Below are 14,526 nucleotides of genomic sequence, written 5' to 3' on the forward strand. Positions count from 1 at the left end.
TGTAAATGTCACTGGTTTTAATGGGATTACAGACTTGATTTTCATTTCGAAGGCGACAGCTTTATGGTCAGGCCTTACCAAGGAGGATGAGACATTGGAGCGGCTGCAGCGTTCTCCCAATGTTGGAGCCTCTAGTGGGCATATTCACTATATGGTCAAGGGTTGTCCATATTTACGAAGTCAAGGAATCTCTGTGCCTGTGGATTTGAGGCCCTGTAAGATTCCCATTCTTTAGATTGGTAATTAAAGTCTCCTATGAGAGGGGTGTTAGGTTGTATAGTAAATGTCTCTAGTAGGTTCCATTATGTGCATTGTGAGCTTCTTGGGAAATGGAGGGTGACCTATAGCTGGCTAGGATATGGTATGGAATTTTGTCTCTAGTGATCTGCACATACAAATGCTCCAGCACATCATTCTATTTGACCACCCTAATGGTATTCTTGTTACTGATGTGTATTGAGACACCTTCACCTTTAACCCTTGTCTGTGCAGCTACTGGTCTAAAAGTGAGGAAGGTGCTGAAACCTTGCACTGCTGGGTGTTCTCTCGGTTGCTTTAAATCATGTCTTGGTAACTGTACAGATGTCTATATTCTCAAGTGTGAGGAGGCCTTGCAGGGAGTGAAGTTTTATCTAGTTTCCTTGCATTGAGCAGTAACGCCTTGAGGTTCTGTTGAGTTGATTTTGCTGTGTTGGTAGGTTTGTCGATTTCTCATTGCCTGATAAAGGTAATATGGTGGTGGATAAAGTTTTGGCCACTATTTGAAAGCAAAGAAGGGAAAGGTGCAGGCCATCCTCGGCAAAGTAACGTGGTCTGTTAACAGTGTCAGCCCAAGCTGATAAATACTAAATAACTTAGAATGACACCCAAAAGACAGCCAGTTGTTGAACTCAGTAATTTTTTTATCATATTGTGGCATCATCCCTGGTGATGGTAATATGCTGCTCAGTGCACTGTGACATCATCTTCAGTGATACATTGTATCATTGTATCATCCTCGGTGATAGTACTATCCTGCTCAATGTTAGGCTCATACCAGCCTGAGACACACAATCTGAAAGTTCAATAATGTATCTCTCAATATAATCTAAGGAGGTGTGGGGAAATATATTCTGGTATAGATTCAGCAGAACCTTAAAGCATTCTTTGTCACTGTGAATTACAGAATAGTGTTACATGTATTTGGCTTAATAATAATGTTGCACTTGTCTATCCAAGTAAATAAACACGTGAAGTCTATGATTTAGTAGCCTGAAAGCTTGACATGAATACTGCTAAAGTATTGGAAATCAGGATTTTTTTAAGTTGCATTAAATTTCCACAGAAATATTAACCATGACAAGGCCAGCAAAACTCAATAAAATACAGTTTTTTGACTGGCTGTCAACATTTCATATATTTGATAGTGCATTGTCTGAAGCATTCCATAACAGCATAGAAAACCGTCCCTTTAGAAGGACAACCTGTGGCTTGTGTTAAACTCTCTATCCCTGAAGCTGATAACATTGACATGGTTTTGAAAAAAAAGTATTTTTGTTCTCGAAAGATTATTTGGTGAGGACTTTAAATGTATTTTATGCCTTATTAATGTGAAAGGGGACAATATTTTAACAATAAACATTTGTCGTTTAGATACTCATCAGTACAAGTCCTTAAACAGTAAGATTAAATGAAAATGCAGACTTACATATTCTAAGTCCAACATCACTCTTAAAGTATTCCCTTTTCTCCAAGGTATGGTAATTTCAGAGACTGTGTGTGTATGTGTGTATATGTGTGTGTGTGTGTGTGTGTGTGTGTGTGCATATATATATATATATATATATATATATATATGTGTGTGTGTAAGTATTGGTGGAAAGGGCTTGCCACCCACAGTGGGGGCTATAGGGGGAAACTTGCATCTGCAAGAACAACAACTTTATAGAACAGCATAATTTAGTATTCATTGCTATCCTATAGTTTCAGACTTTTTTTCCTTAATTCCAGGGCTTGCATTTACGAGGTCAGAATTACAGTAGAGAGCCTATTTTACCTCTTTATCAAACTGCTGAGAAAGCCAAGCCACTAAATTTGAGAAACAGCTTAATATCTAGGGAAAGTAGATGTACTGTTTTATTTTTGATTGTTTTCATTGACCCCTCTAAGCAGTTATTTTCTGATGCAGTTTTCATAGGTTCATAGGTAGGTACTAGGCTATCGGCCCAAGGGCCTACGTAAGCCTAGCCAACAAGGTTTCCTGGCTTACGCCACCCAAGAAAGTTATTTCCTGTACCACTGTCGAGCAGAGACACAGAAGTGACCCTCGGGGTGTATTTCCTGTTTCCCATCCACCTGTCACGATTTTTCTTGAAGAGCGCTAATGAAGAACTTTGCTTGACGTAGATGGTTAGCCTCTTCCAGAGTATGGGAAGTCTCTGCGACAGAAATCTATCCCCCCAGCATGTTCTGTTTATTGTGGTGACAAGGTTTAGGTCCCTAGAGCATGTAGCTCGGAGGGATTGGGGTTTCTTTAAGTGTAACATGTCCAACAGCTCTGGGTTTGACATAGCTTTATATGTTAGGCAGAGATCACCTCGGAGTAGGCAATATGCTACGGAGTAAAGCTGGAATTTTTTGAGATGGTCAGTATAGGGCATTTGTTTGAGGCCAGTAATCCTCTTTGTGAGGTACTTCTGTGGCCTTTCCAGCTGCTGCAGATGTCTTGTGAGGTATATTCCAAAAGGGGCATTGTACTCTATAATGGGTCTAATGAGTGTCGAGCAGAGAGGAACAATGACCTCTCTTTTCCTGGATGAGAACCCTTTTATGATGATAAAATTCAATCCCCAAATCATCTTTTACTAGAGTATTTTTTATGGACCTCTTAGTTTGTCTGATATTGGCATCACTGTAGACTTGCTTTTTATTTGTTTTATCAGCTTTTTAAGAGCTACAATCTTCACTGTAAATTATTCTCTGAATCATTTTTGTGATGCAAAACAGTTTCCTGAAGATCTGCTTCATCTAATGGAACAGTCTGCTGGCCCATAATGGAGCAGCAATTTTTGGCTGTAGGAAGCTGCACCCCTACTGCATTATCTGTAGTTTATACCCTGCTCTTTCCAAAGAACTTTACGCACATGTGCACACAAACACAGCTAAGGTCATTTGTGAAGTGAATGTATGCATATCAAGCTAACATTGACATAATTGAATCTCAGAGCAGAAAATTCTGATTAGGAGCAGTCATATGAATGAAATGGCTGTTTTTTCAATAATAAATGGCTTTCAGTTACTTTGGGTGATAGTGCCCATTGAATCATGAGACAAACCTGATTTGATAAACTGTCATATTACGTCTTGACACAGTACTCTGTGGGATATAGAGATAAAGCCCTAATTGAGAACCATATGACCCGGGATTGATTAAAGACCCAGGTACTGCAGGAGTCAGTAAGGGGAGAGTTGACATGTGTCTGACCCTGGCTTAACCATCCTGGGGGAAGATGCATTCCAGCATGCTGCATTACTGGGTTCTAGTGGAAGCAGGAGATCGCAGTAGCCACATTTAGTAAGTAGATAAGAGAGTACACATGCCTGCAGGTAATGTGTGCAAGAATATAGATGTCAGGCTGCCATGGAAATCAGTACATAGGTCTGGAAAACACTAGGCATGGTAATCTATGGTTACTGGGATAATGGCCTTTTCATTTCTAAACTGTCATCCTTAAAAACAAAAGTAGGCTAATTACTAGCAGAGCAAGGTAACCTTCACAAGGTTAAGTGAACTGCAAAAAACCCAGAGTTCAGACAAGGAGTGAAAGGGTGATGGAGTGGTTGAGGAAAGCTGACAGTTGGCAGGAATGAAGGCAGAATCACTTAAAGCACATTTGTTGCAACGTTCTACAATGCCACACTTGTGCAAATGCATTTCTAGCATGCTAAGCCTTGGCATGTACCATGAGTACAGAAGGGGGTACATGACATTTTTTCTGTGTTATGGGTAGTAGTCAGTGACATTCCTCAAAGTTCACTTCATGATCCATTTCATTTCACACTGTCTGTGATTCTGATTCACAGTACTAGTAAAGCTCCAGTGTCAAAAATTGTCGGTGATGCCAGGCTACAGTGAATAGACTATTGTGCTACAACTTCCTCTTTTCAAGATATTTCACATTCTTTAGAATTTTATTTACTAAATAATAACATATTTAATCCCAGTAATGCTGTGTAGTTGGTTTTGTTCATAAAATGTTTTTACAATCCTTATGCTTTTTTTTTGCCAACAAATATCAGTGGTAGTTATCATATCAGATGACTCGAGTACTAAGTTTTCCTTTAAGCCTTGTGCCTCTGGTATTGTCTGAGTCTTACAGAGCTACATAACTTGTATTAGTGAGCACTATTTGCCCAAAATAAAATCACCAAAACCATGTTTAATGGAATTGGACTTTGTGCTTGTCCCCAGTGTTTGTGACCATGGAGTTGGTACATATAAGTTTCTGGGCAGTTGTGGTAAGCCCCTCTTGCAAAAAAATGTTTTTAGATAAACAGTGTTTTTTCAGTAATTTTACTTTACATAAATGTCACTCACTGAAATGTATTTATTTAGGAATATGTCATCTAGGATAGAGCACTGATTCCAATGGACTGGTTACAGATTCAGCCCAGGTGTTCCTTTACATGCAAAATAAAATGCAAAACAAACAATGCATGCAATGTACATAACCATAAAAAAACACAGAATAAGGAATGCATTAAAAGAGGAAAGCATGTACAAAAATGTGTTAAATCATTGTACATGTATAGAGATAAATAGTGTATGTCTGGAAATAGTCATAACAGCAGTTAAGTACTTTGGTTAAAATTAAGAGAGGGTGAGGACTGTTAAAGTGAAGAGTTTTATACACAATTGGCATCATTTATTGAGGCATTTACAATTTGTCTAATAAAGTGTGCTTTGAGTGCTTTCTTGAAGTTTAGGAAGGACAAGTATGTTTTTTAGTTGTTTGGCATGGATTCTCTAGGTCTTTATGGCCTAGGATGGATAAAGCATGTGTTTTAGTGTAGTGTAAGGGGGAAGAGGTTGGAAATTGAGGAAGAGAGGGATCCAACCATACCTCTCAACCTCTTGGCACAAGAAGTCTGGACAAAGACAAAGGCCAAAAATAGAGACAGATTTAAAATATTGTTCTTATAAACTTAGAAGGTTTTGCATTGGCATGTATTTCTGAAGGATATGAAGTCTGAAACTCAAGTGTCTGCCATTATTTAGTGATATCAATTCTCAATGATTTTCAGGAAAACCACAAATTTCATTAAGAATAGACTGAATATGAGGTAACAATCTGGTCATTCTGTGAAAATCTGGTCAGTTGAGATCCAAGGTTATAAGATGTCTGCCTTTCAAACAGTCTGCTGTCAGAGAAAGAGAAGGACTCTATACTGATGAGTTTGAAGATCATGGAGCCTTGTAGGAAGGTGATTGAATAATGAGCAGGCACTTGGACTTGGAGAGGGTACTGCAGTGTTGTTCTCTTCTTGGTATACATCTCCAGATGATATTTGAGGTGCTTTGGAGTCAAGACAGTTTTTTTCTGAGGTGGTAGCTATTAAGGCAATGTCATATTCTAGTTGTGGATGTCCTGTCTTGGGGAGATAAGTGTGGGGTTTCTCTTGCTCTTAGTAGTTTATTTTTTGTTAGAATGAGTTGATTCTGACACTTGAGAGATATTTGCAGACTTATACTCCCTCAATGTTATTTTCCGGGTAGGTGAGACATTTTTTTCTCATGTTCATGAGCAGTTGTTGAACCACTGAATAAGAACTAAAATGTCTGTCTGAAGGATATCAGAGATATGGGAAACTGTGAGGCCTGATCTGGAAATTACAGTATCTTGTGAGTAAAGTAGCATTGGTAGGCTGGGATGGTCTGAAAGCAACTTGTTAATGTTGGAAGAGAATAGTACTGAGCCTTGTGAGACTCCTTTGTTTATGGAGCCATTGGTGGAGGTAGTGGTCCCAAGATGTACGTAGTTAGATCTGTTAGACAGCTGGAGAATCACTGAGTGACTTGTGAGCTAATTCCTACCTATTGAAGTGAGTTTAGTAGCAGGTAATGGTCTACAAATCGAAAACTTTGGTCAAGTTGATGAAAATTGTTCCCATGAGGTTTCCTTTTTCCATATTTATGGGGATGCCATCTAATGGGGAGTATAGATTGCGGTCACTGTGCTTCAACCTGACCAGGATCCATATTGTGGGGGTGAAAGGATTCTATAAATTTGCAGGTAATCAGTTAGCTGATCACAGATGAGTTTTTCTTTTTTGCCGAAATGTTGGGAGAACTGAGATGGGTCAGAAGTCACTGGATGTATCAGGGTTGAAAGACTTAAGTACATGTTTGACCTTGGCTATTTTCCACTGAACAGCATGATGCCTTTAAATGTGGAAGGTGTTGAAGAGATTTTAGTTTCAGCACGTCAATATGAATTTGGTATTATTACATGCAGCTTTGGGATTATGTTTTAGAAACATTAAAATTAAAGATTCAAGGGAACTGATACCTGTATTATTTATATTTACACATCTAATCAGTGAACCTAATCTTTTATTTTTAATTATTCAGATACTATACAGTAGTAATTTAAGGTGCTTTTAGATGCATTTTGGTAAAAAATACTTTTTAATGTGAATTCAGCAGGGTTTAAGCCTGCATTTAGTTATCTATAGAATTTATTAGGACATTTTACACCTTGCATGCAGATGTGCAGGGCGTTATACTGTTTTAAAATGGTTTCATTCTTTAGACAAGCTCATCCCTTTATGTGATCAGGTGGTACTTAATATTGATGGGTTCATAGTGGTAGTGTTGTGTTGCAAGGGTGCTCCAAAAGGGGCAATTGCCCTGGGTACAAAGTGTTAGGGGGCACAATCGAGAACTGGGAGGGTGTGGATTTGGTGGTGCATGATTGGCTGGTATACTGCAGGAAGCCAATCAGCTTCCTACAGTAATCCAAAGACTTATTTTTTTCTCTTGTAGTGAGAGCTGGAGGGGCATGGATTTGAATTCCAGTACAATCTTGTATATTTCACAAACCCAGTGTACTAACAACTGCATAGACGAAGCTGGTAAAACTCATGCTCTGTACCAAGTCCCACAAACTTGCCCCCCCCCCCCAGCTCATCAAATGAAGAGCAAAAAAGAAAAAAAAAAACGTCTGCTTATTGGAGAAAGCCGACTGACTTCCTGCAATATAGTAACCAATCTATGCTCCCCCAGCACTTCAAAAGAAGAGCAGGAAAAAAAAGGGTCTAAAGATTATTGTAGGAAGCTGACTAGATTCCTAAAATAAACCAGCCAATTATGCACCACCAAATTCATGTCCCCATCCCACCCCGAACTCTCACCAAAAGACTAGAGAGAAAAAAATAATTGGCTTACTGTGCAAATGGCTAGCAACAGTATGGCAGCCAACAGCCAATCCATCTTCAAGTGAACAGCCAACGAAGTGTGCCTTTCTGTACTGGCATTTCAATACAGAAAAGAGCTCCTATTCTCACCCCTAACACATTGCCTGCAAGGCAACTGCCCCCTTCACCCCACTCTTGTTAAGCTTCTGAAGAGAAGCATCACTCAGATGTTTTGGGACTCTTCTTTTCAAGTAACATATGGAACATATGGTTCAAGGTAAAATTGTTGTAGCACTCCAACAAAATAGAGTGTTGGTGTCCACAAACACAACAAGCTTATAATAGACCACAAGAGTACACAAGACAGATTTAACACTCTGTGTAACCAATAGTAATTCAGGGCTGAAATAGCAGCAGTTAGCACCTCCTCTCACCAGAAGGGAACCAGTTAGATCAGGTTCAGATACAAAATTAGTGCAGCATCAAACAGGATTTAAAAAAAAAGTAAAAATGTCACTTTACATGTTTTATGGGGCAGTCAAGTCAATGTTTGAGAATGTTAAATTTAGAGAGATATGGACATGAAGAGCTGCTGGATACTTATAAAGAATAAGGATTTAAGTATAATTAATTGGATGATAGATCTCCAGTAACTATTTTTTTGGGGGGGTGGGGGCGTGGAGAGGAATAGATATGAAAAAAAATTAAATAAGATAAGCTGCTTTTCATTCTTATTTATGTGATATCTGTTGTGACTTAAGACCGTTTTGCCTGATGAAGCACCTTTTAGTCTGAAAGATAACATTTTTTTTTAAATGTATAGAGCTGTTTGACCACATCCGTTTAATAAGCTAAATTATTTAGCTATGAAGTGGTCTGGTGTTGATGCTCTGATTTTTTTTTCTACTTATAATATTCATTGGAATAGACATGTGTTATGTTAGCAATGTCATGGTAACACTATGGATATAGAAGGTGTGGAACTGTGAAACTGGAAACTAAAAATAAAAGTAAAGAAATAAAAAGGAGACATAGAAACTTGTTGAGCATTGTTAATATTATGGTAGAGTAATACAGTGGGTGGGGGGGATGATCTTAAGAGTTTGTGGATGTAATATAAGTATTACGGAATATCCCAGATTCAAAGATGGAGGCATGGATGTCCTAAATTTTTTTTATACTTTACCCCTCAGTACCACAGGACTCATGTGCTAACCCTAACCATACCCTTGCCCCTAACCCTAAGTACTGTACTTATCCTTACCTAAACCTTACTCTCACCCTAACCCATGAGCAGTGGCTCGTACACACTAACTGCTATAATTTTTTCAAACATTCATTTTCCTGCACACTTTCTTAGCTACACTATAGAAATGAGCATTCCGTCATTTGTGCAATTGTTCATTTAACAATTCATTCATTTGTGCATTCAGTAAAATGTATGCTATGCTATAGATTTTATATGCTACTATTCACAGCTAATACATAGTCTTAAAAAAAGCGCAGGTGTGCTTTTTGTATTTTTCTTTTGCTTCCAAAAATAACAAAGAATGACATGTCCAGAAAAAAGATGCTGAATTTGTGTTGCATTTTACTGCTAACAATTAGACATTGTTGGTCATTCTGGTGGCATACAGCCCTGACTATGGAACAGCTGACTTGGGTTCAGTTAGTAGCACTTGCAAATGACGAAGCAGCAGGTAGGGATGGACATGTCCATCGGGGGGGCAGGGGACTCATTGGTGATGCCCTCTAAGGGAAGATATGGTCCAAACTGATGAGCTACCCTCTGACATAATCAATGAGAGTGGCAGGTGGGGAAACTGAAAGTGGATAAGGCATATGAAATAAAAACTTCCCACCAGATGGAAGTACAGACAGCCAGGCCCCCAGGATGCCTTTAAGATCCATGACTGGCCCCAGCAACACCAGATACAGTTCAGAGGGGTAGGAAGATGACTGGTAGACCCGGCATGGACATGGAGCACTGAAAGGCCAATCTGGGAAAAAATGAGGTCCGAGGGTACCAAAAAATTCAACATTGTTTAAATGCAAAACTAGGAAAGTTTCATTTTTAAAGACTTGCACTGGTCTCATAGCTGCAGTGTGTTTTAGCTTTATGATAATCTTGCAAGCATTTATATTGGTCTGCTTATTTTAAGTTTTACGGAAATGTTTCAAGTATTCCCTTTCTGTCTGCAAAAGCTGTAAAAGCTTTAATTATCTCTCAGAACCACACATACATTTATTAATATTATATTCCATCATTTTTGTTCTCAAAATTAAAAATAGTTAAGAAAACTAAATTTTGGTTTAACTTATTTCTAGACTTCTGTCCAGAATTTTTAATAAATCTTTAATATTTTATTCTCCTCTGTCCACTCTATCTATATTAAGCTCCTTTACAATAAGAAATTAAATAGCATATTTAAGAATTATGGGTCTTGAAGATTTTCATTTCCAGATGGGGATAAAACTAGCATATTAGGTAGATAATCTTTATAAAGCTTGATAAAAAAAATGGCAAAAATGATTGAACACTAAAAATAATTTAATTACTGAATTTTCTTTAAATATTTCTTCTGCTGCTTGTCATCATGATACCTCTCAACTGTCCAGATTTTTGCCTCATATTTTAAGCCTGTTCTTCATAAAATTTGAGGTTTTATAGCAAATCATGGAGGACTGAAGTAGTTAATGACATGCAGTTGAGTTTCGAACTTCATATACTTCAGAAAATATATGCTAACACAAATCCTGTCATTCTAGCAATTTTCTAAGCTTATGACAGAAATATTTAAAGTACATCCCTATTTTTGAGGCTTTACCCCTCCCACTAGTTTAGGCTGTGTCCAGATTTCTTGAGCTAAAAGGTTGAGAAGTATGGTCATTGTCTCCTCTTTCTAATCAGCTTTTGTTAACTGCTTTTTCCGTAGAAACATTAACTTATTAAAGAAATTCATCTTTTTACCATCAAAGTCTTAGAATTCCTCTGACACTGTCTTATCAGAAATACAGCTCACAGCTGACATACTGAAATGCAGCTTGATTGTACAGTGTACTTGTCCATGCAAGCAAATGTTAAAACAATGGGGTGATGGTCCAAAAATATCTATTACAACTCTTTAAAGAAAAAGAAATAAATAATTATTTGAAACTTGAGTGTGATTTCGCTTTCCAAACCACTGCACTTCATGCAAATTCGCTTGTTTTATGCTATTGGAACAAGCTTGAAAATAACTGTTTTAACCTTAAAAATTAGATATAAAAGTAGACTGTTAGCTACTTAATTTATTACTTGTACTTAATCTGAAAAACCCAGCTTTATTGTAGCTGTGGAGCAGAAACTCAAGGGCTTTTGGTGTAGTGCATTTTCTTTAACTGAAAGTGAAGTATTTGTAAACCACAGAAAAACGGCTAACGATTCAAACCTCAGCCAAGGAAGTCACTGTTGTTTGCGAAGAAGTACAAAGTTCTATGCCAAAAAATTAAGAATTCTTTTATTGTAGGTAAAAGCTTTCGTGGTGCTACTCACACCACTTCTTCAGACCTTTACAACCATGCATGACATTGCTCTATACTAAAATTGGAATCAGCCCATTAATGTAATTGATTCAATTGAATAAATTAACCTGTTAATCACCCATGAAAAACCTCTATAAAAGCTATACATAGGGTACACAAGCTCAAGCAGTCATAAACTTCATTCTACTATAAAAACATATAGAAAGGGATGCATATATATAACAAATAAAGATGCATATATGAACAACATATAAAAAATACATAAAAAACTTATAAAATACGTATATATGCATATTTTTAGAAACAGGTACATTCATACAAAAATAGAAATATAAAGTAAATGCATACATACATTTCTCTCTTTCTACACCTAACCAAAGGGATACTTAGTTGTTATCATTTAATATATAAAATATAAACGAGTACTAAATGACTTTTATGTAATCAAATCAAAGGCCTATTCTGCAAAACAGGTTTAAGGAGGATCCTGTCATTTAGCCCTTGACCCCTATCTGCTCTCAATCTGATGATCCAGCGTGTGTCTGAAGTCTCAGTTCTGTTTATAATGCCCCCCCCCTATCATTTTCTCTTAGTTCTATCACTTGGAAGCTAAATTTATGCTCTGGCCCCTTGCTTTGCACATGCTTAGCCAATGCATTTATCACATTTTGGTTCCTAATGTGTAATAAATGTTCTCGTATTCTGAACCTCAATTCTCTGTTGGTTTTTCCTACATAGAAACTCGAACAATTATTGCACACTGCTATATATACTAAGTTCTTTCTATTGCAGGTAGCTTGAACATTAAGCGCATATTCTCTACCTGTATCAGGGTGCAAGAAATTATTACTAGCATCTGCATATCTGCACTGATTACATCTAGTGCATGCTAAAGTGCCCTTATTAGTGGTGAATTTTCTGCTTAGCATTTCTTTGGCTTCTGTGGGATAACATAAATGTCTCTTCAGAGACTTTTTATTTTTAAAGGAGAAACTTGTTTTTTCTCCTACTATGTCCCTTATATTGGGATCATGTGTCAAAATGGGCCAGTGCTTCCTAATGACTCCTGTTATAAGGGACATATTACTTGAATATTGGGTAGGTACTCTCAGAACTTTCTTTTTCACTATTGGGTCCATAGGTGTATTATCCCTATTGTCTGAGAAACAGGTCTTCCCAGTTGTATCTCTTAACTTGCACTCTCATCTATATCAGTTGTAATGTGGTCAGTATAACCCCTCTCTCTAAATCTCTGTCTCAAGTCAGTAATCTCTTGATCAAAGTCCTCATCCCTTGCTGTTAACCTAGATGCTCTCAATGTTTGCCCTTTTACAACATTTTTAAAAATGTGTCTGTGGTGCATCCTCTCTCTGTGCAGAATGGTATTTCTATGACACTCCTTTCGATATAATTTGGTAGTTATTTGACTCTCTCTTGTCTTGAACACCTTTACATCTAAAAATGTCACTTCCTTATCTGAAACCTTCATTTCAAAGGTTAGAAAGGATGTTTTGGTGTTAACATCTTGGTAAAACCTATCAAGGTTTTCCTGGCTACCATCCCATAACAAAAAGAGGTCATCTACGAAATGCTTGTAGAATATTATCTGCTTCCAAGTGCCATTGTTTATACTGTTATTCTCCCATAAGGCCATGACTAAGTTTGCATAGCTGTTGGCACTAGAAGTGCTCATGGCCACCCCTTCTTTTTGTAAATACAAAGTATGGTCAAATGACAACATTGTTTGTGAGCACCTGCTCCATCAATAAACAGATTAATTCTACTTTTGTCTGTGTATAAGTGCCATCCTTAGTTAAATATTCCCTTAGCATGTCAACTCCCAAATAATTGAGGGAGGGACATTATAAACAGAACTGAGACTTCAGACACATGCTGGATCATCAGACTGAGAGCAGATAGGGGTCAAGAGCTAAATGACAGGATGGGCATGACCATCCTCTCTGCCTACATCTGTTTATATCTGAGATGCTAATTGAACCCAGGTCACCTGGGTGATAGCCGGGGCTTTATCTCTATCTACATCATTAGCTTAGGCTTTTTGTACCTTATAATGTTGCTTAGTGTTCTGTCATTAGCTTTATTTACTAAAATTGAAACTTGTTTTTGTCCCTATCTTGCATTGCATCATTCACCAAGAAGTAAGAAATACGTGTGAATTATGTGTATATTCTAGAATATGCATTTTCCCAACAGTAAATTCATTTAGTAGTGCTAAGAAACAAATTATTGCTATAATATTTTAGGCATCCATAAAGAAAACAATTTCTTGGTACTTTTAATCACTATTGTGTTTTAGACACCTGCCATTTTTACCTTCCATCAGACTCCTCATCCATGTTACTGAATTGTTAAACAAAATGTACCATTGATGGACAAATACAGCTGACCCATACTGATACATTGTTAAAATAGGCCCCTGTACTGTATGTTCAGTAACCATTTTCCTGCTGTGTCTAGCCTTTACTGCTTTATCTCCAGTTACTGTCATCACATAAACTAATTCTTTGTACATTGTATAAACTAATCACATTATATTAAAGAAAACCAATTTGGTGTGCTTTGACCTCAAGGACTAAATTAGCTTTAATCAATTTCATTCAACCTCTTTTTTCTTGTCTGTTTCAGAATTACAGAACCAACCCCAGAAAATATCTTTAATGTCCCTAAAAGCATGTCTGGGTACATTTTCCATTCTATGATCTAATAGTTCTTATAAAGTATACTCCTATCATAATTGTACACATATCTTCTGCTAAAATATGTGCTTTTAGCTTGGCTTCCTATTGCTACAGATATTGCTGTTAATGATTCTGTTGACCATGTTTTCTCTCCTGTCCACTCTTTAGTTCCCACATGCTGTAATTTCTGCATTCTGTTCAAAATATCCCTTTTCTTGCTATATGACAACATTACTTTGTAGATTAGCACTACCAAAAAATATGCAATACTAATAAAAAAAATTATATAGCTTTTTGCCTGAGGATGGAACTGGGTGTTAATGTGTAGTTTAACTATCCTTCTGACTATTGCCCAGTCAGTATAAAATGTTATGTTCATATGTTAGAAACAATCAGAATGTAAACTTAGTCTTTACTAATTTTATGAACTGTGATTTCTTTGTTCAGCTAAACTTTCTCCCGTCTTTAACAGGTAGGTGTGTGTGTGTGTGTGTGTGTGTATGTGTGTGTGTGTGTGTGTGTGTGTGTGTGTTTATCTTATATTTATATTAGCAATGATTAAAATTATTAAAACTGCTTAAAAACCTAAAATAACAGATTTAAGACAGGTTTAAAATATCTTACATTCAAATGCAGGTACATATTGAATCCTTCAAGTTATAGAACGCAGATGCATTGAAAAACAGGTGTTAAAAGTTTTTTTCTCTCTCTCTGTACAATTATAAAAACTGAAATATGTTTATGGAACTTATATGGGTCAGTTTTGGAGGTAGTTGAAGCAGATGAGTAAAATAGTTTAAGAATAAAATATGCATAGTAGGGAAAGAATAATAACTTTTGCAGGAACAGTGGTAGTTTTTATAGTAACAGTACTAACTATTATGGCTGAAACTTATCTTTAACATGA

The sequence above is a fragment of the Protopterus annectens genome, chromosome 13.part0 (assembly GCF_019279795.1).
Source record: "Protopterus annectens isolate FY-2018-M chromosome 13.part0, PAN1.0, whole genome shotgun sequence".
Classification (NCBI taxonomy): Eukaryota; Metazoa; Chordata; order Ceratodontiformes; family Protopteridae; genus Protopterus; species Protopterus annectens.